At 40.0% G+C, this 27,562-nt stretch overlaps 1 protein-coding gene across 6 annotated transcripts in view; it reads left to right on the plus strand.

The window, feature by feature from the left end:
• Window positions 1-27,562, plus strand: part of NOL4 (nucleolar protein 4) — a 256,013-nt gene that overhangs the window by 104,146 nt on the left and 124,305 nt on the right. Inside the window, exon 1 of one of the 6 annotated variants that reach the window (XM_073331288.2) lies at window positions 17,623-17,714. The exons of the other annotated variants lie outside the window; for them this stretch is intronic. The gene's annotated coding sequence lies outside the window, so the exon portion shown is untranslated. Of the gene's footprint in view, window positions 1-17,622; window positions 17,715-27,562 lie in introns of those variants that run through there. 6 annotated transcript variants of the gene reach the window in all.

The raw sequence follows: 27,562 nt of genomic DNA on the forward strand, positions 1-27,562 counted from the left end.
ACATCATAATGTCATTCAAATACTGTATCCTTTCCTTTTAGGTGCTAGCCTTAGAGCAAATTCTGTGTTTAAATATAATATTATTAATTTAAAACATTTTAATCTTTTCTGTGTTTGAGACTCATTTTTATTTTCCAGGTATTTTAAAAACAGAAAAAGAATTTTCAAATCTTTTTTTAGATGTTAATAACTTACAGTGATGTTCAATTTCCAAGGAAAATTGTGAATTAGATGATTGTGTTTGTTGTAGGCATAGTTGGTTCTTCATCATGATAGCAGGAATGTATTCATTAGCAAAAAGAGTTGCACGTGAGATCAGTGACTTTCCTTTGTGGCTTTTCCCAGTAATCAAGATAATGATATTGCTACTGACTCTAAAACAATAAATTACTCTATGGGTTACACATTTGAATAATGACTTGAGTGTTTCTTCAGAGAGCTTGCAGGTGTGCACATGCATCGTAGTAAGTCCCATATAAGGACTGGCATTCACAGTTGAATGCAAATTGGTCCTTTCTTGTTCAGTAAAATGTTATCATGTACTGTTTTTCCGCTGCCCCAGACCAACCACACAATGGTACCACAGAAGCATATTCTTCAATTGTCACATAATTACACACTTTTCAATTGTCCTTTACATGGTACTTGGAATTCTGTATCCTACAGAGTAGATTCATCCTTACTTTTTATGGGGGTGGGGGGAAATAATTTTTTTCTTCTTCCACTCCAAAAATCATGATTTGTTTATAAAAACAATACAAAAGAGAATATTTAAATACTGTTTTTCAAACAAAAGAGCCAGGTTATGCCATCTAGTAAGTCTTGGAGCTGTCATGCAGGAGAGCCAAATAAACCCCGATTCAATGCATCTGAAGACCTTGGGTGATGAAGGCTTCTTGGTAAGAATACTAGCTGCACTGTTGTATGAGTTCATGCTATCCATCTATCGTTAGGGCAGCATTAACGGTGACTTCATAATCTGCCTGACTGGAGGATGAGTACCATAATGGCAGTGACAGCTTCAATAAGGTGTGTTTGTGGAGGTGGTGGTGGATGGCTGGCACTTGGGAAAATATCTCTCTCTAAAATCATAGAATCATAGAATATCAGGTTGGAAGGGATCTCAGGAGGTCATCTAGTCCAACCCCCTGCTCAAAGCAGGACCAATCCCCAATTAAATCATCCCACCCAGGGCTTTCTCAAGCCTGACCTTAAAAACTTCTAAGGAAGGAGATTCCACCACTTCCCTAGGTAACGCATTCCAGTGTTTCACCACCCTCCTAGTGAAAAAGTTTTTCCTAATATCCAACCTAAACCTCCCCCACAGCAACTTGAGACCATTACTCCTCGTTCTGTCATCCGCTATCACGGAGAACAGTCTAGATCTATCCTCTTTGGAACCCCCTTTCAGGTAGTTGAAAGCAGCTATCAAATCCCCCCTCATTCTTCTGTTCCGCAGATTAAAAGATCCCAGTTCCATCAGCCTCTCCTCATAAGTCATGTGTTCCAGTCCCTTAATAATTTTTGTTGCCCTGCGCTGGACGTTTTCCATTTTTTCCACATCCTTCTTGTAGTGTGGGGCCCAAAACTGGACACAGTACTCCAGATGTGGCCTCACCAAAGTCGAATAGAGGGGCATGATCATGTCCCTTGATCTGCTGGCAATGCCCCTACTTATACATCCCAAAATGCCATTGGCCTTCTTGGCAACAAGGGCACACTGTTGACTCATATCCAGCTTCTCGTTCACTGTAACCCCTAGGTCCTTTTCTGCAGAACTGCTGCCTAGCATTTGGTCCCTAGTCTGTAGCGGTGCATTGGATTCTTCCATCCTAAGTGCAGGACTCTGCACTTGTCCTTGTTGAACCTCATCAGATTTCTTTTGGCCCAAACCTCTAAATTTGTCTAGGGCCCTCTGTATCCTATCCCTACCCTCCAGCATATCTACCTCTTCTCCCAGTTTAGTGTCATCTGCAAACTTGCTGAGGGTGCAATCCACACCATCCTCCAGATCATTAATGAAGATATTGAACAAAAGCGGCCCCAGGACTGACTCTTGGGGCACTCCGCTAGATACCGGCTGCCAACTAGACATGGAGCCATTGATCACTACCCGTTGAGCCCGACAATCTAGCCAGCTTTCTATGCACCTTATAGTCCATTCATCCAGCCCATACTTCTTTAACTTGCTGGCAAGCATACTGTGGGAGACCGTGTCAAAAGCTTTGCTAAAGTCAAGGAACAACACGTCCACTGCTTTCCCTTCATCCACAGAGCCAGTTATTTTGTCATAGAAAGCAATTAGATTAGTCAGGCATGACTTGCCCTTGGTGAATCCATGCTGACTGTTCCTGATCACTTTTCTCTCCTCTAAGTGCTTCAGAATTGATTCCTTGAGGACCTGCTCCATGATTTTTCCAGGGACTGAGGTGAGGCTGACTGGCCTGTAGTTCCCCGGATCCTCCTCCTTCCCTTTTTTTAAAGATTGGCACTACATTAGCCTTTTTCCTGTCATCCGGGACCTCCCCCGATCACCATGAGTTTTCAAAGATAATGGCCAATAACTCTGCAATCACATCCGCCAACTCCTTTAGCACTCTCGGATGCAGCGCATCCGGCCCCATGGACTTGTTCTTGTCCAGCTTTTCTAAATAGTCCCAAACCACTTTTTTCTCCACAGGGGGCTGGTCGTCTCCTCCCCATGCTGTGCTGCCCAGTGCAGCAGTCTGGGAGCTGACCTTGTTCATGAAGACGAGGCAAAAAAGCATTGAGTACATTAGCTTTTCCCATATCCTCTGTCACTAGGTTGCCTCCCTCATTCAGTAAGGGGCGCACACTTTCCTTGACTTTCTTCTTGTTGCTAACATACCTGAAGAAACCCTTCTTGTTGCAGCTAGCAAGAGATGTTAAGAGTAACTCCAGGTGTGATTTGGCCTTCCTGATTTCACTCCTGCATGCCCAAGCAATATTTTTATACTCTTCCCTGGTCATTTGTCCAATCTTCCACTTCTTGTAAGCTTCTTTTTTGTGTTTAAGATCAGCAAGGATTTCACTGTTAAGCCAAGCTGATCGCCTGCCCTATTTACTATTCTTTCTACACTTCGGGATGGTTTGTCCCTGTAACCTCAATATGGATTCTTTAAAATACAGCCAGCTCTCCTGGACTCCTTTCCCCCTCACATTATTCTCCCAGGGGATCCTGCCCATCAGTTCCCTGCGGGAGTCAAAGTCTGCTTTTCTGAAGTCCAGGGTCTGTATTCTGCTGCTCTCCTTTCTTCCTTGTGTCAGGATCCTGAACTCGACCATCTCATGGTCACTGCCTCCCAGGTTCCCATCCACTTTTGCTTCCCCTACTAATTCTTCCCGGTTTGTGAGCAGCAGGTCAAGAAGAGCTCTGCCTCTAGTTGTTTCCTCCAGCACTTACACCAGGAAATTGTCCCCTACACTTCCCAAAAACTTCCTGGATTGTCTGTGCACTGCTGTATTGCTCTCCCAGCAGATATCAGGGTGATTGAAGTCTCCCATGAGAACCAGGGCCTGCGATCTAGTAACTTCCATTAGTTGCCGGAAGAAAGCCTCATCCCCCTGGTCCGGTGGTCTATAGCAGACTCCCACCACAACATCACCCTTGTTGCTCACACTTCTAAACTTAATCCAGAGACTCTCAGGTTTTTCTGCAGTTTCATATCGGAGCTCTGAGCAGTCATACTGCTCTCTTACATACAATGCAACTCCCCCACCTTTTCTGCCCTGCCTGTCTCTCCTGAACAGTTTATATCCACCCATGACAGTACTCCAGTCATGTGAGTTATCCCACCAAGTCTCTGTTATTCCAACCACATCATAGTTCCTTGACTGTGCCAGGACTTCCAGTTCTCCCTGCTAGTTTCCCCGGCTTCTTGCATTTGTGTACAGGCACTTGAGATAACTTGTTGTTTGTCCTGCTTTCTTAGTATGAGGCAGGAGCCCTCCCCTTTCACGCTCTCCTGCTCTTGTTTCCTCCTGGTATCCCACGTCCCCACTTACCTTAGGGCTTTAACTATAACTCAATCCATTTTCTGTGCATTTATGACTAAATGACTAAAATTCTGGAAGCCACATCTGTCAGTCTTAATATTGTACAGCATCCCCTGTATTCCCACTACAATATAGGTTGTAGTGTTTTTCCTCTCTCAGGCGCAGAGCTCTGCATCACACAGGTAGCATCATTAGCATGGCACTGGAACAACTTCCAGTAAATCTTTTCATTAAATAATTTGGTAAAATCTTGTGTAAATGGTCAGAGTGTACATTAATGATGCCTGAGGTACATCAAACTGATTGTCCTTTCTGGAAATGTTCAGTTTTTTCCTCTTAGACAGAAATTATCACATGGAGCTGGCATTGTCTTTTCCTCCTCTCAGAACGACCCACAGAATCAGTTTTTTTAGTGACCTTCTCATTCCCATCTCTGAAATGTGCAGCAGCCAGTTAGTCCTTTGTGCAAATGTCTAGATTCATTCAAGCTGGTGCTGTGAGGTGTGATTATATCTCCCTTCACCAGAGTCACTGCTTGCACTCCCTCAGGCTTTCTGCTAGGGAAAGGTAACTTTTAAGTTGCAGTCAGGGCTCCATAGGAGTCTTGCCATGGAAGCTGCCTAGGGGAAATACTAAATTAGTGCATCCTCTAGCCGCTCTGCCTCAGTCAATTCTATTCAAGTTGTGATAATGGACTTATCCCTGTGATATACTATCCTTAGACAGCACCCCACCCACTTTCTGTGCTGGCCCGCTGCTGGGGCCCTTGGAAAATGAGAGTGTCATTTTTTCACTACTAACAACCTCCCTCTCATACCCCCCAGCTGATCTTCTGCCACGTGGGACGTCTGCCAGTATTTATACTGGTAAAACCAGTGTATACCCCTCAGGTGGTCTGTGCTTGGGTGTAGGGTGAAAAGCAACATAATGGAATTGACTAACTTTCTGAGCATTCTGTTACTGAGCATGAATAAATTCTAAAAGTGACTGGTGGAGTAATGTGCAAGATATATTATCGGTATGAGCTGTTACGTTTTTTATATTTAAGTAACACCAGAGGTAAGCTGTGTGAGGCTAATGAAGTATCTCTTACAGAGTCTCAATGTGGCAAAACTAATGGAAACATTATATTTTAACTCCAAAACAGTGTTTTAAAAGGAACTGTACACAAGCAGGGGTGGAACCAGCATGATTTTTTCCCCTCAGATGTTGAACAGCTTGTTACCTTTTCCCTTCAACTTGTGATTTTCCTTTTCAGTGGTTCACTCCCTACATCCATCCATCCATCTCCATAGTATCTGAGCACCTCACAGATATATCAATATATCCTCACAATGCTCCTGTGGGATTGGAAACCATGGTGCAGGCTCCAAAGAGAAATCTCCACAGGGATTTTTGGCAGTAGAGTCTCTTCTTTTCCCTTCTTCAGTTATGGTTTGGGGGAATGAGACTAGGGAAGCCCAGTTTATTACTCTTTTTCTTCCAGGCAGGGTGTGGGACAGTTGAGCAATAGAATGTATTTCTCCCTGCCTTACCTACTTCTTGGGAAAAGGATGAGAAGTCAAGAAACAGCTAATTGGCTCTACCTACTCCCACCCTTTTCCAGGAACCTCAGCTGGAAAGGCACCAAGAGCCAATGCGAGGAAAGGTGGTCATTGTAAGTCTCCAACCCCAGCCTTGTGCCAGCTCATACATCCAGCATAGTAACAAAGGTTAACATTTGGAAACATATCTTTGGAATGATAAGAGCCAAAACTCCTTTTTTTTTTTTTAAGGTTAAATTCCCCAGAAAATGCTGGGTTCATAAATGGGGTCAGTTTGGAGAAAGCTGCGAGCCGAAAGGCTTAAATCTCTATGGCCCCAAGCACTGTCCAAACAACCCCGCCCCCCGCCTCTCTCCCCTCCTCCAATCAATCAATCAATCAATAAATCTCAGTCTGGTTAGACAAAACCAATTTGTCAAACTACTTGCAGATCAGAGATGAATCTGTTTGGAATTTGGGTTCCTATTTTGGGATAGTTGCTATGCCTTTGCAACTCACTTTCTATATTTCTTATCATTTTAAGTATAAGACCAGAAATCATGCTACCCTAAACTATTTAGGCATTTATGTTCATGATGAGAACATTAATAAATCTCATAGACTCAGTGAACTGAATATTGATAAAATACTGGAGAAAGGCAGCTTTGGTGCTGGTTTTATTAACTGAATCAATGTACTGTACTTTACTTAAGGCTAAAGTATCTATAAATAGAATACCCTCCAATCCTTGTGATTTATAGACAAACCTCTGGTTTGTGTGTGTCAAGTTGGGCGAAATGAGGCTTTGAAAGGGATTCTCTGTGGTACTGAGCAATATACATTTGTAGATGAGTGGAGAGAATGTATATATGTAATGTACTGTAGCCTCAGTATTGAGCATATTAACATCCCTGTATTTAAAACTTATACTCACCATGACAGCCTAGTGAGACGCTCAGAAGTGTTGTCTGCTATTCTAGAGACTCTATGCTGCATCATATTGTTTGTGGGATACTGCAAGGTGTTGAGGTAACATTATCTGACTACTGTCCTGCTGGGAAGCTCAGGAAGATGAGAGATACTGAATCTCTTATGAGGCTATCCCAGAGAGCAATATCTTACATAAATATGTTGTCATGAGGATCCTTTGCGTCAGTAGTCATTATATTATTAGCCATATATTTTCATACTATGGAGTTTCAGATAAGATCCATCCGAATAGCTGAAATCAGCTGACATACGTTTGCTGACAGTTCTTAGATGTGCCTGCTTGGAGACTAGAGGTGCAGTATGTTTTCAATGGAAGGCTCTGAAATTTGCTCCCGCTGGCATTCCGCCAGAACTTGCAGACCATCAGGGCATGTGCAAGACATGCTTTGTTGAAGTGTCTGCTTGACAATGGACTATTATTGCACTGTTGGTATGGTAGGATGAGTGCCCTGCTTGCAGTGGGTTTAGATGAAGACTTGAGATGTTTAAATTTTCATGCACTCAGAAGCCATAGGAATGGATGCATATTAAAAAAAGTCAACAAATCAAAAAAAGTGTAAGCATGGAAAATTGATACATTATTGAAATCAACATCTTGAGTTGAATGAACATAGGAATGTAAAGCTGCTGTTATACATCTCCCTACTCTTTTATGCTTACATTTATTTTGCCTGTAGTCAGACTAAACTGAAAAGTTAGCTAAAATCTGCAGCTGAGTATTAAATTCACATATAAGCTGTTTATACACAACTTGTGTATATACTTTAAAAATCATTACACAGAGTGCAGATAATGAAAATTTTCCTAACTTCACCTAGGATAGATAAATATGGTTACCTCAACCTGTTCCCTGTTCCCTTGTTCTTCCCTGTACTTGCTATAGGAAATACTGTTCCTAGAACACTCAGGTTAGGTAACAGCAGAGATTTATTTAGTTATCTAAGCACCACCACAGTGTTGCAAGGTATGTGTGTTCTATGTGGCATGTACTGCACAATACAAAACAATAAAATCTCTCATCGAAATAGCAATGTTTACTAGGTTCACCCACCCTGATACAGTAGCTAAGAGGCAGCCTGTAATGATTCAGATAAAAAGGTGTAACAGAGTTACATGCTGTATCTTCAGCATGTTGTTTGAACTTGCGAATATGGTATGCTAATTATCATTATGCACCATCGTAATGGCTAACTGCTACCCATATTTTTGTCTTATTTCCCCCAGTGGCCTCATCTACACAGGGAACAGCAGGATTCTTCACTGAGAAGTATCTGATAGATTTGAATAAAAGTGCTTGATACACCCACTCTTAGCAGTTTTTGACATTATGTTTACTACTGACAATTAGTCCTCATTTTCTTGATCTTTTTAAAGTTAATTTTAATGGATACATCAACTCACTGCACATACAGTCAAATGTGTTGTTCCTGAAGACAAAGGATTCCAAATTTATGCCTGGAAAATTAACTTTTTTTTTGAATGGGGTGCAGAAGGTGCACAAAGGATAGAAAGAGAGTCCTATTGTGCAGGGTCTGTTTCAACAACAGAGGAAGATGGTTTTGTGGTTACGGCACAGGACTTGAATTCAGGTCCAGTTCATGGCTCTGTCACAAATGTCCTTAGTGTGACGTTGGACAAGTAATTCAATCTTTCTTTTTTAATCTCAAATTCCCATCTGTATGGTGGGAATAGTAATATTTCCTTTATCCCACTATTTGTCTGTCTTGCCTATTAGACTGTGGACATTCCCACTCTGCAATTGGGAGGTGTGATTGCAGTACCTGTTGTGGTGTCCCGTCCCTTTAAATGTTTGAGTACTCTCTCCTGCCCAGTGCAAAGCCTTCCTTCCTGTAGTCTGTTTTGTAGCAAGAATAAAGAGAGCACAGCTGTGTTTCCATCAGCTAACTCTGTGTTTACCTCCTTCTCTGTTGGGTCCAGAAATATAACATTGGCCACGCATGATTTCTGTCCCATGCGTGTCCAGTGCTCCCACACCCAAGCTAGCTATGATCTCCCTAGATCAAAGGGAGATCTGGGAGGGACTTTGGGTGCAGGACTGTGTTCATGGTGCGGGGTCCTTTACCGCAGCTCTCAAGAAGCAGCTGCCAGGCCCCTGCGGCCCCTAGGCGCATGGACGACCACTGAGGCTTTGCGCGCTGCCCTCGTGTCTGCAGGTGCTGTCCCCTGGCCAATGGGAGCTCCTTAACTGGTACTCGGGGCACGGGCAGTGCGCAAAGCCTCCGTGGCTGCCTATGCACCTGGGGGCCACAGGGACCTAGCAGCCGCTTCTGGGAGCCACGCAAAGCTAGGGCAGGCAAGGAGCCCTCCTTATCTGTGGGACCTCATTGTGCCGCTGACTGGACTTTTAATGGCCCGGTCAGCAGTGCTGACCGGAGCCACCAGGGTCCCAGTTCGACGGGGTGTTCCAGTTGAAAACCAGACACCGGGCAACACTAAGCATGGGCAGCAACTGCTTGAGTACATACCTAGGGTCCCAGGCAGGCAGGGCTAGCCTGTGCTGCCACGACTTCACTGCTGTTGTTCATCAAGATAGCTTTAATTCAGCTGTATCAAAGCTAGGTTAGTATGTCTGCATGTGCTGCAATCACACCTCCTAATTGCAGTATGGGCATATCCAGTAAACACTTCAGGGCAGGGACTTTGTTAGTATGCGTATGTACAGTGCCTGGCACAGTGGGCCCTGATCTAAATTGGGATGTCGAGGTGCTACTGTAATACAAATACACATATAATTTTTAACTCTGGGTCCATAGAATATTTAAAGTTCCAGGCTCCCTTTCCCTGTCCAAATGTTCTCTCCTTCCTCTCGCTCATTCTTCATTCTATCTTCCTATTTCTCCCACTCTCTGTGTCTCTCTGCTTCTCCTTTTGTACGCCAAGCCTTGGTCTCTGTTCCTCTCCTCTGTTTTCATCAAAGAGCAAGACAATTATTTTTAGAGCTTGGCTTCCTGTGATAGAACTTTCTGAAAGAAAAAAGTATGTTTTTAGCGAAGTAATGTATGCCCTGTAGTAACACTCACCTGCCTCCCCTAGATACTCACTATGGTGCTTCAGAATGCTGCTTAATGTTTCTTTGATGCTGCAGCTGACCTGGGCGAAGGAGTTGTTTAATGCTAGTGTAGACTTTAGGGCTCAGGCTGTGGCCCGGGCTCTAGGACCCTGCAAGGTGGGTTCTGTAGATGTCTAATTGCAGCGTAGATCTACCCCATCAGACATTTCCCCTAGGAATTAGAGCTGTATCATTGCCTGCCCTCGGAAGGGTTTTGGTTTGGGGAATTAAACAATGGAAAGGGTTTGTGAACATTCCAGTTTTAAACATGAGATTAATATTTATATCGAAAAAATTATTTCATCATACTCATTTTGAATTTGGCCTGTAACTCTACCTTAATCTAAACTGTGTCTGATATAGCAACATTAATTTTGCCTTTTTTAAATTTTGAAGTTCATTGTGCCACCAAAATTACAAGTAGGAAATACATAGTTAGATCATGCAAGACCCACACAAGCCTTTTCTAATGACTGGGATTCCAAGCCCTTGTTCCAAATATTTGTTTCTCAATGAAATCCCAGTTTTGCACCAATGAAGTTAACCACAGTTTTGTCACTTGCTAATGAGGTTTTGATCAGGCACATTGTGGTGTGTGGCTAAATTTCCAAATCAAGATTAAAAATCTCAACCTAAACATCTCTTATCACAGATGCCTACAGTGGGAGGCTGGTACCTTTTGAAGCACTCAGGCCCTGGCACAAAGCCCGTTAAAGTCTTCCATTGGCTTCAATGGGCATTGGACCAGGCCCTCAATAAGCAATGAGGTGAATCAAGTTATTCTGGAAACACTATATCTTCCATATATACCATGCAATTACAAAGATTTCTTTTATGTTTATAGTGGTAGGTCAGATGTTATCAGTTCTAGCAGCAGTTCTGTATTATGGACTTGATCCAAAACCCACTGAAGTCAATCCATAGATTTACATTGACTTAAGTGGGCTTCGGATCAGATCATGTGAATGTAGTCAATACTTGCTCTAATTGGTAATATTTGCTGTCTAGTCTATAAGTAAAATAATTTTATTTTAAATTGTCCTCAATGTATGACACATTTCTATAGAAAATGTTTTCACTTAAGCTGCTTTAATATTTTAGAGTATTTCACACATTACTGACTGGGCTATGAAAGCCCTAAAAATCCTAACACTAGTGATGATGGACAGATACTCGTGAGCTGAAATGATGGAAGGTTTTCACTGGGAGCAGAAGATTGAGCATTCTTTCCTCCCATGTATGAGATTTAGCTGATTACCATGTCTTGTAACAATGCATTGCTACATGGGCCTGCATATACACACGGTCACATACATGTGTCATGGGGAACTAGACGTTACACCTTTCATTTCCAAAATAAGTCTCTTATCTACTTAATCTAACCTATCTAGTTTCTTTTAGTGTGTAGACAAAAATTTAGGTTTACTGTATGTATTCTTTGCATGGCAGGCAATAGTGGTTGAGATAGTTAGAAAACATTTGAGAAGTTGTATTCTGTTCAACAGAGGGTAGAGCTTCTGACACAAACTAGCCAATGCATTAGTCTCTGGGCCAGAGTCTGCTTTCAGGACATAGTGGAGAAACTTCCGGGGAGGTCTCTAGATTTACACAGCGTAACTGAGAACCTAATCTGGCTCTGTACCTATGTGTACGTGGGAACAAGAATTGTTTCGCTTTTGGGGTAAGGTATTGGAGTTAGACTTGGGAGATCTCCGTTCAGTTCCCACTTGCGCTACAAACTTTCTACGGGACCTTGGGCAAGTCATTTAAGCTTTGAACTCCACTTCTCCCTTAGTAAAGTGCGGTTAATAACACTTCCCTTCTCCCACCCTCTTTCTGTCTTCTGTGGTTAGATTGTAAAGTCTTTGGAAGTAGAGACTGTCTCACTGTGTTTGTACAATACCTACTGCAATGGGGCACTAATCTTGGTTAAGACCTCAAGGCACTACCATAATACAAGTAATTAATAGTAATGGTTATTAAACATTAATCACTGATCATACCCATGAAAATACTTGCTTGGTTCAAAACCCCCACATTCTACAACTCTTGCCTCAGGCATGTTCCCCAGAACACCCAGTTGTGACACAATAATGCCATATTTGACAGATTTATTATGGAAGCACTGCTTGTGGTTCCACTGGTAAAGCTGAGTTTTGCACTTAATGAGGTGGTTGAATCTCTGCCCTATGTATGAAGAATATAGTGTATTCGCCCCAAAATTATAGCATTTCTTGATGGAGTACAGAACATATGTTCTGATAATTTACCGGTAGGTTAATTAGCTTGAGTTAAAATAATTAAAAATGGGTCTTTTAAGAAATTTTACGCTGGTATCTGTTTCTCCAGAATGATCTTAATGACAGAATAACAGACATTCCAAACTTCATTTATTAAAACTCACTTGAAATTTCTTGCATAGGCTATTTGAAAACTTTAAAAAAGATTTATAGTAACTTTCCCAAATACTGTGCATAAATGAAAGCTTCTTTAGCAGAGAGTGACAAATAATATTCTTCCACAGAGAATTTCACATACAACTAACTGCCCTCTTTTAAAATGGCTGCCACTTCCCATTGCATTCAATAGGATTGAGACCACAGACTGTGCTTAACAAAATGGCTGCTGGCTTCACTGTCAGTGGGAAGCAGCGGGCATTTTGGAAGAGGATACTTTTAACGAAAGGTCAGTATAGCCTTAATCTCATTGAGTACAATGGGAGATGGCAGCCATTTTGAAAGACTATTGGTTTCTCTGAAGAAGACTTTTTTTTATATCCACCAGCCTCTGCTGGCAAACTTAGTTATTAAAATTATGGCAAAAATACCATTAATCTAAATATTTTTTTCAAAAGCTATCTATTGCCTTAGATCTTCTCAACTAGAGGGCAAGAGGGGACAATTTGGAGTATGGGAGGAGGCATGGGGGATATTTTACAGAGGAGAAGAGATCCATGAATAAGATGGCCATCTTGTTCTCTCAATTGCCTTTTAACCTATCTAGTTAGGCCTGTCACTATTTAGATATATTATAGACAAAGACTCGTGTTCTACAAACACAATGCATATGAGTAAACTGAAACAGAAATCAATGAGTTGTTTTAATAGTTAACTGTAACTGACCTTGTAAGTTACAGAATCTGAAATGAAATATTTCTTAACAGCATAACATACTGTAGTTGTTATCAGAAGTGAACCCGGAAAAAATACTTTTGGAAACCAACTCTATTATTCTGGAGTTTGGATAGCTTAAAATCTTTAGCAAGAGAAACACAATCATACTAGGAAAAAATTCTTTATTTTACCTTTTTTAAGTATCCTAACATGAATTTGTTTCTTTGCAAAAAATTCCGAACACTATTTGTGTATAAATAAGATAACTAATTTTATTTAACTGCTAAGCCTCAAATTTTCCAAATTGGATACTTAAATGGCCTGATTTCTGAAAGATGGTCACCCCTAACATATTCCATTGTCTTCAAAGGAAGTTGTGGGTGCTCAGCATCTCTGAAAATGAAAGAACTTTGATTTAGATGCCTAATACAAGCTAAGGTGTCTACCTTCAAGCACTTGAGTTGGAAACTTTCAAGCTGAGCCTGGAGACTAAGGCAGTAATTTTTTTTTTTAATGTGGTATTGCTATTATTTTCTGCACTTCCTTTTAGAATAAGTATGTCTATCAGATGAGTATACAGTATAATTTTTATTGTCAGTCTTGTTCATCAGAGATTGCACTGACACAAGGTAGCCTGATGTAATGACATGCTTTAAACAGGGATGAAATTCAATTTTTTGAAGATGTGTAAATAATACACATTAACAAGAGCAGTTTTACCATTGCTTTGCCTCTCAACCCCATCCAAGCAGACAAGCCAATCTTCCAGATCTGGGAAATATAACATCCTATTATATCTTAATTTTTGACCTGGTCTTGCACTGATGATTTTCATGTAGAAATTATTTTGTTTAATGTTGAAAAGCTTGTGTCTTACTTTGATTGTTTATTTATTCTGTGAGTACCTATTTATGCCTTTGCATTTACCAGTACAAATCCAAAATGCAAACTACTTACGTGGGAAGACAAACTAATAATAATAATAATAATATTTTATGGGTAAAAACCTTTGTAGTTTTCATGTATAAAAATATCTTGGCTAGAATGAAATTGTAGTACTTTCTTCCTTTTTAAAAAAAAATCATATATTTTTTTCTTTTCATAAGGGATGACCCATCTCTTCTGATTCAGAAACCATGAAGGCCTCATTCTGCTATCTCTTAGTCTGGTATAAATCTGGACTAACTCCACTGAAGTCAGTGGAATTACAAGTAGAGAAAACCAGTGTAAGTGAAATCAGAATCAGATCCTAATTGGTTAAATGACAGAGGATGAAATTGCAGGATGAAAAAAGTTAAACAAAATTACACATTTCCAAAGGTAAAATAAGGTGGTGCTTTGTATGTTAAATGCAGATTTGTGGTTCTCGCATTTCAGTGCAAAACCAGAGATTTCCATTCACTTGTTTAAATTTATTGTCTGTATTAACTCATTACCTGACAGAATCAGATCCTGAATTAGCAAGGAGTATGAATAGAATGAGCGGTGTTAAAAATCTGGAGCAAGGGTTTGACTCTGCAAAGGTTGGGCACTGTAGCCCCAGTTCAGCAAAGCTTGTGTGTGCTTAAGCTTTTTGTTCAGCACTGAACACTTTGCAGGGTCAATGAATAGTTCAGACAAAAAGATATACACTTGCAACACATGGTGCCTTTCATATAAAGATCTCAAAGGATGGTACACGTACATAGAGATATGATATGCAAGAAATGATAATTCAGTGTTAAGGTTTCACAGTTAAAAATAAAAAATGTCAGGGAATACAAGAGCGAAGGTCCCTGTGCCCAAATTAACTTGTCTATGTTTGACCCACATAATATTTTTTTAAAGCGGCAAAGAGTCCTGTGGCACCTTATAGACTATCAGACATATTGGAGCATGAGCTTTCGTGGGTGAATACTCACTTCGTTAGATGCAAGGTATTCACCCACGAAAGCTCATGCTCCAATACGTCTGTTAGTCTATAAGGTGCCACAGGACTCTTTGCCGCTTTTACAGATCCAGACTAACACGGCTACCCCTCTGAAGCATAATATTTTTTGTTTTTTTATTTGTTCTTCATAATGGGCCAAATCCTGAGGTCCTTATTTATGGCTGGATTATAGTCCAGGCTGTGTAGTTGTCAACAGACATAAGAGGAGACATCCCCAACAAGCCCCTTCATGGTCTCCCTGCTAGGTCTGTGTGCACATGAAAAGCAGATGTTGTGCTTTTGGTACCCCACAAAATAGATGTGTAGAAAATGGACAAAGTTTGGATTCTGCCCTGCATGCCTGGTAGTCCAACTGCGAAGGCACAGGGGAGGTGGCATAAGGAGCAAAGGCAGAATGGGAAAGACTCGTGCTTCTCTGCACTGCCCCTGGGGTACAACCACATTCTGCTCATTCCTTGCTCAGGCAAATTCCCATGGGGCTTTGGGTTCTAGTATGCAGTGGTGGTGATTCTGGCACCCTGAATATCTCAGTAGCTTTCTGAGCTATGGAAGCTGAAACTCCTGGTTCCACTGAGAGGAGTTGAGGGTGGGGGCATTTTTCCTGATAGAATGATCAGGCAGAACTATTGAGAACAAAGTCAGGAAGTTTCCAGCTCTATGTTGGAATAACCAATGCAGTGGAAGACTCAGACCCATGTTATTAACTAACTGGTGTTTGGCGAGGGTGCTGGAGAAAACAAAAAAAGCCACAGGATATTTAATGACTAAAAGTAGTCAGGACTAATCTTTGAAACAGATGTAAAATATGGCATCTCCAGCAATAGTGTCCTCTAATACCATTCTTCATTATCAAGTGGAAGTCCAGTTCACAATCCATAATGCCGTGTATGCACAGTCTGTAAGAAAGATATGACAGGAGAAATCTGTAACATCATCCAACATCTGCTTATATGCCTTTTTCCCCCAAAACCAATTTGCATGCCTACAATGTCAGAGTTTCCCAGTGGAATACGGGGTGTAAAATATTACCTCTTGAGTTGAAAATTATTTAACCGAGAGATTCTTCAGTGTTCAAGAATTCTGGTTGGTTGGTTTTAAAAGCAAAACCGTATGTTGTTTACCTGACTTAGCCTTTCTCCAATTTTATAGAATGTGAGCAGGAAAATGCAAAAAGGAGGAAACCTCACACTAATTAGATGATAATGAATACAGGTGCTATAACTGTTTAGTGAATTACACTAATATGTCTTCATAGCAAGCTGTGGGAATAGAGTCAAGGCCAATAGATTTTTTTGTTCGGTTTGGTTTGGTATTTTTTTAATGTTGTGTACATGTGTGTTGCGGAGGCGTGCCAAGACTCAAATTAAGGCAAATCTAAATGGGTTGTATAATTCTAGAGATGCTGTGTTAAGGCTACAACGAGCCAACAAGTACGTATTATGCGGCCTTGAGAAAATATACTGTACATCATTTCTGCTTTGTGAGTTTCTCAGTGGAAATACATTCAGTGCAGTATTGGGATGACAGGTTGTTTAGGTAGATACAAGGTACATTACAAGTCATATATAACTTGGCATACGGGGAAGGTTGTTATACAGCCACTTACTTGGCTGCCAGCCCAATAGGAGACCGGCATCAAATCTAACCTCTGGATTCCTGCACCTCTGGATGACTTCTTCTCTGAGGTGATTTTGCCCCCTCAGTTTCCAATGAGGGTGAGGTGGCTTATGGTGGTGTAAATTAAATTCCTCTGCAGCTTCCTAAATACTTAGTTACAGAGAGTCAGTGCAAACTTTGAGGCGGTGTGCCATACCATAGCTGCTGCAACATGTATATAGTAGTGCACATAGCCAAGGGGAATGAGACATGAGGGTGACAATGGAAACTCAAGGAGTAGTGAAATCAGTTCCATATAAATGGATGAGTGAAAATTCCATTCATTGAGGTATAATATCCTGAGTTGCTGACTCTTGGAGGTGAAGGCTCCTTGGCATATGACCGTGGCTGAGATGACAGAAGAAGACATGATCATGCTCAGATCCCCGGGGGTATGCAATAATAAAATGTTAAGGTTTTTTTTATAAAGGCAATTAAATTTTCATGCCAAGTTTCTATTTTAATTTAAGATTGAATGTTTAAAAACGTGCAAATAAAAATATACAGATTCTGAAATCTTCTTTGTCTTTTCATTGAGGAAAAAGTGTTTAAAATGTAGTCAGACATTCTGCAGCAGTAAATATCTGATATTTTCAATACAGATTACTCAATTTCCTTTTTCCTTGATGAACAGGGCTCCCTAAGCTTATTGTGGTTGTTCTCTGATTTATATGAGAAATGTGGCTGCTGGGATTTGCTTTTGTCAGCATCCCCTCCCCCACCTCTGGAAACCTTAGTGCTTCAAACACTGATGCTGTGCTGCGGTGTGCATGTGCGTGTAAGAGAGAGTGAGTGTCTAATCTTAAAAGAAATAGTATATGGATAATAAATAGGAAAACAAAAGTTGAAGGACTTGGCTTGTGACTTCATTTTTCTTTTTTACAGTGAGATATTAGTGCAGACTAAGCATAGGCTACCATTTATGAACATTTAGTGGTTTAAAGACAGCTATGTTGCATTTAAAATCAGCAATTTAACATAACTAGGAATGGCAGCTTCATTAAATAACACCGTGATCTTCCAACCATATTCTTAACTAGTAATCTCCCTGTAGCAAAGCACATAGATAATCAACATCCCAGCCTGTCAGTAAACTTGTTGGGGAATTAAATCCTAGAGGAAGAATCCCGTAGCCCTGGAGGAAGGCTGAGTGCATGTTTCACTGTCGTCTTTTCGGCTCATCTCAGTAGTCCCATTGCTAGAATGTGCTCAGTTGTCATAGCAACACCATCTCCTGCTTCATACAGGAAAGATTAGCTCTTACTGTGCAGTGGAGAGAATTTAGGGGAAGTCAAGCTAATCCCTGGGTGCACTGTGAGAGAAAGGTTGGACCTCGCCTGAGGGATGCTGTATCTGCAATGATAGAATTGGCCTGCCACAGACACTGGTATTTAAGTTGAAGAGCAGAATTCACAGTAAGTGTTGGCTCCTCCAGAGTGGAATATCGAATGAGGTTTTCTAAGTCTTGTTGAAGACTGTCCCATGCCAACAGTGGAATGACAGCAGGAGGCTGTGTCTGGAATAGCAATATGTTTTGCTAGTTGAGGTGGTATTTCAAATGTGGATGCAAAGCTTTAGCTCTTTAGAAAACTAGGGGGTCAATTTTTAAAACCTTGATATGCACACCTAAAAACCGTAAGCATGTCTCACTTGGTGAGCAAAACTGGACAAGTGATGAAGAGCATGCCTTACAAATTTTAGTGAGCGTGCAGTTGTGTATGCAATATACTGCACACTTAAGAATTCCTGTGTGCTGAAAAATAAGTGGGAAAGCGTGAGGATACCTATTTGTGCTACTACAATCCTCAACTGCAAAAATGCTGAACTATGCATTTTAAGCATGAAAATTTAGAAAGAATGTTTCAACAATGATTTGTGTTCTTCATTTAAAACCTGCACAGAAAAATAAAAAGTTTATTAAATGGATAATCACATTATAATACCAGCTTTTCTTTGAGGAAGAGTTAAAACTATTTTTTTTATTTAGCTTACTTTATGTGATGCTGTTATGATTTGACATGATACAACGTGGGAAATGTGGCTGTATCTCTGTATTTTGCTGGATAGAAAGGGTGTATTTTAATTGTTCCATCGTCTGCTTTTTTTGGTGTTCTAGCTTTTCTTTTATGTGGTCCTGTCTTCCACTTTTAGTAGATGCTTAAGTCTTCTAGTTTTTTAAGTTATGAAGGTTGTAATAAACTCTGAAATGTCTGGTGTTGACATTTATTTATGCTGTCAATTTTCTCTCAAAGTGTATTTTTGTGGGCATAGTTTATTTATTTATTAGCAAGTCTACAGAATATGAATGTTCCAATTATTCAACATATGGATTGTTCACATTGTATGTAATAAAATTTCATGTTGATTTTTGACTTAAAAGTTCTGGTTATTTTGAAATCTACAAAAACTTTAATTCAAAACAAATACATATATACTATTTTTTCTCCCGCATTTCTCTTCTTTTCTTATTAATGAGAGGACTTCATTGTAATGAACAATAGTAATATAGCACACTTTTGAGAAAGATTTTCTTAACATTTATTAAAAATTACTCTGATGTGGAAGAACTGTTTACAATTTCTAAAAAGTAGATATTTCCATACATCTAAAATATTTTGTTTTTTGCAAAAACTCAGTTTACACACACAGTCTATTTAATGAAACAGCCTGTTTCCACTTTTTACGGCAAACAATGTAGACCTCGGTGTGTTGTCATGCCAGAGACCTGAGTCCCCTCACCCAGGGGAGGAGATGAAGGGTCTTCAGAAATGTTATGCCCTCTGCCAGTGGTGCTCAGAAGGTGGCAGACTTGAGCCCTGATTTGGTTAATGAAACAGCTTTTCTCTCTACAAACACCTTCTCTTGGCTATTTTATAGTAAGAGTAATAACATTGCTACTCCGGGAGGACATTTGTTGTCCATTCAGATAAGCGCATCAATAGTATATATCTACTACAAAGAGAGGAATTTAGGAATAAACAAGGGAAAAGTACTAAAGCATTAGACCGCTATCCAGGCTGGCCTTTGAGTCACAGCCAGACATAGTGATGAGGAACCCACACAAATGCCAGGCAGAGAAGGGATGTTGAAAGAGAGGATTAGAGAAAGTCTAATGCACAAGTTTTAACTGGAAAGAGCTCACAGAAATTAATGCTAATTCAATTCAATTTAAAATGGAAGTATTTATTTTTCAAAAATCCTATAAAATTAAGAAACACAAGGAAGTATTTATCAGAGAACTTATTGCATGCTTTCACTCTGTACTTATCTGTGTATTGAAATATTGAGACAGACAAAGTAGGTGAGGTAATATCTTTTATTGGACCAACTTCTGTTGGTGGAAGAGACAAACTGTCGAGCTACACAGAGCTCTTCTTCGAACCTGAAGCTCTACACAGAGCTCAAAAGCTTATGTCTTTGGCCAACAGAAGTTGATTCAATAAAATATACTATCTCACCTACCTTGTCTTTTCTCATATCCTGGGACCAATGTGACTACAACACTTCAAACAACATACTGAAATATTTGCCACTTAACATAGCTGTCTGTAGATTTACAAAAATTGTAGACCCTTAATGGCGTGAATGTAGCAGATGTGTCTCTTTGTTTAATAGAAGGTAAATAATTTGTTGGAATTTCTTTCATGCTGAGATCATGTGTCTTTCTTTAACCTCTCTGTGGGACATGGCTGAGTGAATTTTTGCTGGATTGGTATTTCAGAGAGCTTTTAAAGGCAACTATTTTCTCTTATGAGCTTTATATTGAGTTAGTCTTCTGAATTCTCTCTGTACCCTTTTCAGAAAGTTGGCTATAATATTTTTCAGGACTGATTATCGTGGCTGTTGAATTTGTCTGATTTTTCTTGTAGCTGCACTAAGGGAGTTGGGTTTCAAGTTTTTATTTCTACACACACTTTAGTAAGTGCGTGAGTGGAGCTTCTTGCATGAGTAAGGTACTGGTTAAAATAAATCTGGGTGCCTGAATAAGTCCCAAAGTATCCAAAACAGGTACACATGCAGCACTCTCCCTTACAGAGATTCCGCATATAGTGTTCTTGACGAATCTTCACATAGATTTCTTCTCCCAAAGCACTGGTCAGGAGTTTTCAGTCATTGTTTTTTCAAGGGGCAGTGCTGTTTCCACAAAAATCAAAATTTGTCATGAGAAGCTTAACTTTTTCTGAAATCTTTCAATTTTCTGTCAGGAAAACCAAAACAAAATATTTCATTTTTTGGTCAGGTTGAGCCAAATAAAAATGTTTCAGACCAGTTGGACCTTAATCTCTGCCCGCTTGAGTTGTTGTGGTGCCACACAGGAGTTGTAAGGTCAAGAGATTATAGAACTAATTAATAGGAATTTATTATTTCTTTTTTTCTCTTTTTTTGAAATTTGTCTAATTTATTTAAAAAGCTCACACAGCACAGCCTCCACTTCCATCCTAATCCTACTTTTATTGAAGTCAGTGGATGCTTGGTTTCCGTGTTTCATATGGATCCCCTTGCAGGGAAACATACCTAAGAGATTCTGCACCTCCAGGGCTGACAAGGGGTAGGAAAGGGGAACAATTGAACTAAAGCCCCAAGATCAGGGCCCATTCCCCCAAAATGTCTGTAATGTCTGTGAAAATAAAATGAAATAGGAGGGGGAGGACCCCCATGAACATGATATATCGAGGCTGCAAATTTCTCTCAACAGACCTGTGTACCTCCCAGGCACCTCATAGGACTTGCATCTTAGCATCCATAAATATGATAAAATCATAAATCTTGCAGTGTCCTAGCAGGAATCTCATTACAGTGATAGCACGAATCATGAGATATCACAGTTCATAGCTTTTACTACCCTTCTGCCACAATGCAGCTGGGTCTTTTAATCCGATATTTATCACTTGCATGTTGGGGATCTTGTTTCACAGTTGTGAGGCGCTGTATCTCTTTATGTTTTTGCATTTCTTGAAATCTTCTGAAATGTGTTTAAGGAACATATATTCAAAGGAACCTGAGCTGGGCAGAGTTGAGGAGAGAGTTCACAAGTAAAAGGGGCCCGCTATCTAAGAATTTGTATATCTATAGCAGAAGCAGAGTTTTGTTTTATTAGCTTTTGAGACATAAACTCAGAGCCTTTTCAATAGTGTCTCTGTTCTTGTCATTTAAATATGTCCACATGTAGTTTTAAAGAATATTTTTCTTTCAAAATTTTAGGCTTAAAATTTTCCCTAATTTTAAAATAGTGGTAGTCAAACGTGGGAAATGCTGATTATAATTTACTATTTTAAATCTGCTTATCTATTATCCTCTTCCCTCACTAGCCAAAAAAATGTAAAATTCAATTGCCTCTAACTTTGTGTGCAGTATATTTAGTGTAGTAGGCAAAATTCTTTCCCTAGCAGCCTTCATTTGGCTCCCATTAATTGCAGTGGGATTATGAACAAGTATCTAAAGGCACATTTTGGCTTGGCCCCATGTTTTCTCCTGGCTGGCTTTGCAGCAGTTAATTTTAAAAAAACCTATTGTCAGAGCTGTGCTGCTGGCCTCATGTTTCTATATGAGGGGAAGTGGTTATTGTTAAACAAAACAGATACGTTGATTTTCAGTACTGCAAAAGACATGGCGGGAAAAGTGAAAAGGTTTTTCTGGGCACTTCTTTGGATCTCCCTTTCAAAAGGCAGTGAAGATCCCAAACTCTCTCTCTTGTTTGGCAGACCTATCAGGAAAGGGCTAGGGTTGTTCTTTGGACTTGCAACTACATTAGTTGTCAGAATTCTGTGTTGTGGTGCTTTAGGGAACTGAAGCATTTCATAGATTCATAGATATTAAGGTCAGAAGGGACCATTATGATCGTCTAGTCTGACCTCCTGCACAATGCAGGCCACAGAATCTCACCCACCCACTCTTGCGATAAACCTCTCATCTATCTCTGAGCTACTGAAGTCCTCAAATCATGGTTTAAAGACTTCAAGGAGCAGAGAATCCTCCAGCAAGTGACCCGTGCCCCATGCTACAGAGGAAGGCGAAAAACCTCCAGGGCCTCTTCCAATCTGCCCTGGAGGAAAATTCCTTCCCGACCCCAATATGGCGATCAGCTGAACACTGAGCATATGGGCAAGATTCACCAGCCAGATACCCAGGAAATAATTCTCTGTAGTAACTCAGATCCCACCCCATCTAACATCCCATCACAGGCCATTGGGCCTATTTACCATGAATATTTAAAGGTCAATTAATTGCCAAAATCATGTTATGCCATCATACCATCTCCTCCATAAACTTATTGAGTTTAATCTTAAAGCCAGATAGGTCTTTTGCCCCCACTGCTTCCCTTGGAAGGCTATTCCAAAACTTCACTCCTCTGTGGTTAGAAACCTTCGTCTAATTTCAAGTCTAAACTTCCCGATGACCAGTTTATATCCATTTGTTGTTGTGTCCACATTGGTACTGAGCTTAAATAATTCCTCTCCCTCTCCGGTATTTATCCCTCTGATATATTTATAGACAGCAATGAGATCTCCCCTCAACCTTCTTTTGGTTAGACTAAACAAGCCAAGCTCCTTGAGTCTCCTTTCATTCCTCAGATCATCCTAGTAGCCTTCTCTGTACCTGTTCCAGTTTGAATTCATCCTTTTTAAACATGGGAGACCAGAACTTCACACAGTATTCCAGGTGAGGTCTCACCAGTGCCTTGTATAACGGTACGAAAACCTCCTTATCTCTACTGGAAATACCTTGCCTGATACATCCCAAGACCGCATTAGCTTTTTTCACGGCCATATATCACATTGGCGGCTCATAGTAATCCTGTGATCAACCAATACTCCAAGGTCCTTCTCCTCCTCCATTACTTCTAATTGATGTGTCCCCAGTTTATAACTAAAATTCTTATTAATCCCTAAATACATGACCTTACACTTCTCACTATTAAATGTCATCCTATTATTATTACTCCAGTTTACAAGGTCATCCAGATCTTCCTGTATGATATCCCGGTCTGTCTCTCAATTGGCAATACCTCCCAGCTTTGTATCATCCGCAAACTTTATTAGCACACTCCCATTTTTGTACCAAGGTCAGTAATAAAAAGATTAAATAAGATTAGTCCCAAAACCGATCCCTGAGGAACTCCACTGGTAACCTCCCTCCAGCCTGACAGTTCACCTTTCAGTATGACCAGCTGTAATCTCCCTATTAACCAATTCCTTATCCACCTTTCAATTTTCATATTGATCCCCATCTTTTCCAATTTAACTAATAATTCACCATGTGGCATGGTATCAAATGCCTTACTGAAATCTAGGTAAATTAGATCCACTGCATTTCCTTTGTGTAAAAAATCTGTTACTTTCTCAAAGAAGGAGATCAGGCTGGTTTGGCACGATCTACCTTTTGTAAAACCATGTTGTATTTTGTCCCATTTACCATTGACCTCAATGTCCTTAACTACTTTCTCCTTCAAAATTTTTTCCAAGACCTTGCATACTACAGATGTCAAACTAAGAGGCCTGTAGTTACCCGGATCACTTTTTTTTCCTTTCTTAAAAATAGGAAGTATGTTAGCAATTCTCCAATCATATGGTACAACCCCTGAGTTTACAGATTCATTAAAAATTCTTGCTAATGGGCTTGCAATTTCATGTGCCATTTCCTTTAATATTCTTGGATGAAGATTATCTGGGCCCCCCAATTTAGTCCCATTAAGCTGTTTGAGTTTTGTTTCTTCCTCAGATATGGTAATATCTACCTCCATATCCTCATTCTCATTTGTCATGCTACCATAATCCCTAAGATCCTCATTAGCCTTATTAAAGACTGAGGCAAAGTATTTGTTTAGATATTGGGCCATGCCTAGATTATCCTTAACCTCCACTCCATCCTCAGTGTTTAGTGGTCCCACTTCTTCTTTCTTTGTTTTCTTCTTATTTATATGGCTATAGAACCTTTTACTATTGGTTTTAATTCCCTTTGCAAGGTCCAACTCTACTTGACTTTTAGCCTGAGGCCATTTTTGGGGACACAGAAGCCTGGTAGTTGTAATGGAAAAGAGGCTGCTGCTTCTTGGCTTGCAACAATAAACTTTCCATTTCTACTCACCCCTCACAATCAAAGATTCATCTTGGATAGGAATAGGCCATGTTGGAATATGGTGGTTTCTCTTTTTTCCCTTCCCAAAAGAATGTTCCACCTTGCGACTGACACGTGTCAGGAGAAGAAATGTAGGTTAGTCATTTTGAGCTGGTAATCTTTGTTTGCACAGGGGTTTAATTACTCATTGCATTATTTTCTCCATGCAGCCCTCTAGCATCTGGTCACAGTTTGACTCAGTAGTTTACTAAATTGTTGTTTATCTAATCAGTGTGGGTTAATGTATAATGTGTTACCTGCATGGGATGTGGATGAAAGGCAGCACTGGCATTTTATGTATATTATTGGGCATCACACATAAACTGACATGTAGGCCAACCTTCATGTTATCCAATTCTTTAAGTGAAAATGGCTTTTCAGATTTAAAAAAAAAAATCCCCCAAACCCAACATATGTAGTGAAATTTTATGCATACACTATATGCTCTAGTAATTTTGCAGGATAATGCCATTAAGTCTAAATTTGATTTAAATCATCTAAGCTTAAATTTGTTTTCAGCATAACTCTGCTACCCAGGGCCGGCTCCAAGCACCCAGCGAACCAAGCAGGTGCCTGGGGCGGTAAATATAAAGGGGCGGCAGGACGTTGGGCTCTGGGGCGGCAATCCGCCCTCGGCAGTGGTGGGAATTCGGCGGCGGGCAGGATTCCGTTCAGCAAGTGGGTTTTGTTTTGTTTTGTTTTTGCCGCTTGGGGTGCCAAAAACGCTGGAGCCGGCCCTGTTGCTACCAGTGCCAAGAAACAGCTTAGCTTCTAGTCATAGTGCTGCATCATAGTCTCCTATAGCAGCAGCTGCATTACTGTGCTTTGCAGGTATTCAAGTAATCAGAGTCTCCAGAGATTGCAGCATTTCAATGGTAAATCCATTTGAGGAAATAGTCTGTTCTCATTCAAAAAATCTGGTGACTGTTTCCACAGAAAGACTAGACTTTCCCCACTGCATTAGTTTTGGCCAGTCTTCTGATATGCTTTCACCCAAACTCAAACTATCCAAGATTGTTCTAAACACTTGTGGGGCCATACCTTGCTGTTAATGAGGTAAGGAAAGAAAGAAGCATTTCCAAAATTTCTAAAAAGTTCCTTGGACCTGCCAATTGTCTCTCAGAATATCCTCATACGATGGACCACCAGGAAATGGCTACTGCTCAAAATGTCCACACAAATAAACAAACATTTCTCCAAAGGGTTTGGTTGACATCTGTGGCATTGCTTGTCTGCATCTCACATAATTTTTTTTAGTATTCATCAGCCTGCCATACTCATTTCATCAATGATAATAAAATTATAATTTTCCAAATTGCTTTATAACTTTTGAGGTGATTCACTGTCTAGCTCTTAAATTTTTATTGATCCCAGCATGCAGAGCAGAATGAATAGTGGCTTCTGAAACATTTACAGCTGCAGCACCAGTTGATACAATCAGTAAAATTCTTTCAGACTGAAATTCACTGTTCAAAGTGCAAGTAATAGACTTGATCACAGTGCTTTTACTGCTCCCAGCTTTCCCTGGGATTATGATTTTTTTTGTCTCATTGGTTATATTACTATTTGCTACTGCAGTAAATCTAAAATCTACTTTTTTTTGCAGAAAAAAAATCACATTTGGCATTTCATATTGTTGAGAATTATCATTTGTTTTTGCTGTAGGTGTAAAAAATCAAAAGTCACCCTAATTGTTGTCATCATTGTAAGCGGTTCTCCAGTCATAACTGAGATCTATATACCATGCATTCCAGTTTCAGCACGCCCAGCTAGTCCATTTAGTCCCATATCGGAAACAGCCAGCCATTCATGAAGAAAAGGATTTTCCTCAATACCAACTGTATTTATCCTTGACTGCTGGAATTTCTAACAACTGGAGCGCTTGCTAAACTTTTGTCTTGAAATTATCTTTCCATGTAGGGAATCTGTTTGCCATTTCCTCTAAGTTTCACCACAGTACCTTCAAAACGACTTATTGCCAATAATAATTATTCTGCTCCTTATTTTCACTTGGTTTAACGTACAAAAAATCTGACCTCATCAGGTGTTCCTTCATTTAGCCCAGCTTTGTCCTTTTTTAATATTTTGAGAACAATTTTCTTGCATTCAGTTGGATTATTTTCCAAATCTGGATTCTGTGGATAAAATTCTCGGCTTTCTGTGTGGATTGCTAGTGACTGTTCTGAGTGAGCATTAACTGATTCAAATATCCTGCTGTAATGACAGGACGGCCAGCTCATTGAAATGTTACTTGGGCTAAGTAGTCTTGTTCCTAGCCAGTTTCATGGGGCGGGGGGGGGGGGAGAATGGTACTGCAGTTTTTGTAATATCACCATCTATTATATCATTGCTTAGAACATTTCCAAACAATTGCTTTAGGGCTCTTGACCCGAACTCCCCTTTTATTCATATTAGTTATGTATAAGTGGATACAGCATCAGTGGACAGGATGCACTGTGTATTAGTGTTGGCTTGTCAATAATGTTCATATACAAATCTATTGTGCCAGTTCATCACAGAATCATTTCTTGGAGTTTTACGTTGCCACTTGCCTTCAGTCTTGACCAGGTATCTTGTAAGTGAAAGGGGAACTTACAGTATAACTCTTCATTACTGATTTTTTTTCCTTATAGATGGGCATGCCATTGGCAACAATTATAAGCTGTATGTAAACTTTTTCATGACACTTTATTTCTGAATAATATCACTTACATGCATGCATGACAGCTTCTGGAATGTCAACATGAAGATGCATTGTCATCAGTGTTGCTCAAATATTTTGCTTTCATTGACCACTCTTCTTAGTCAGCGCTATCAAGCAGAGAAACATTGAGTGCTTCCTTGATCCACAACAAAGATATGGGGACTTCTAGTCTTGAAAGTTGGTGTGATACAAGATTCCTTAACAATGATTTATTTTTAAAGAAATCAGGTTGATCTTGGGAGAACTATGAAAAAATGGATATTTGTTAAAGAGTTTTGAAATCCTTCTGCTTGCTACATTTTCTGGCATTGCTAAGTATTCTGTTTCTGGATCTACCATTAAATATCATTCAGGCCAGTGCAAGTCAGCTGCACTTAACATAAAGAACAGTGTCAGATGTCCCAAAAAATTGCACCATCTGCAAGAGCTCACTGCAAAGTGTGT

This window comes from Lepidochelys kempii, chromosome 2, assembly GCF_965140285.1.
Source record: "Lepidochelys kempii isolate rLepKem1 chromosome 2, rLepKem1.hap1, whole genome shotgun sequence".
Classification (NCBI taxonomy): domain Eukaryota; kingdom Metazoa; phylum Chordata; order Testudines; family Cheloniidae; genus Lepidochelys; species Lepidochelys kempii.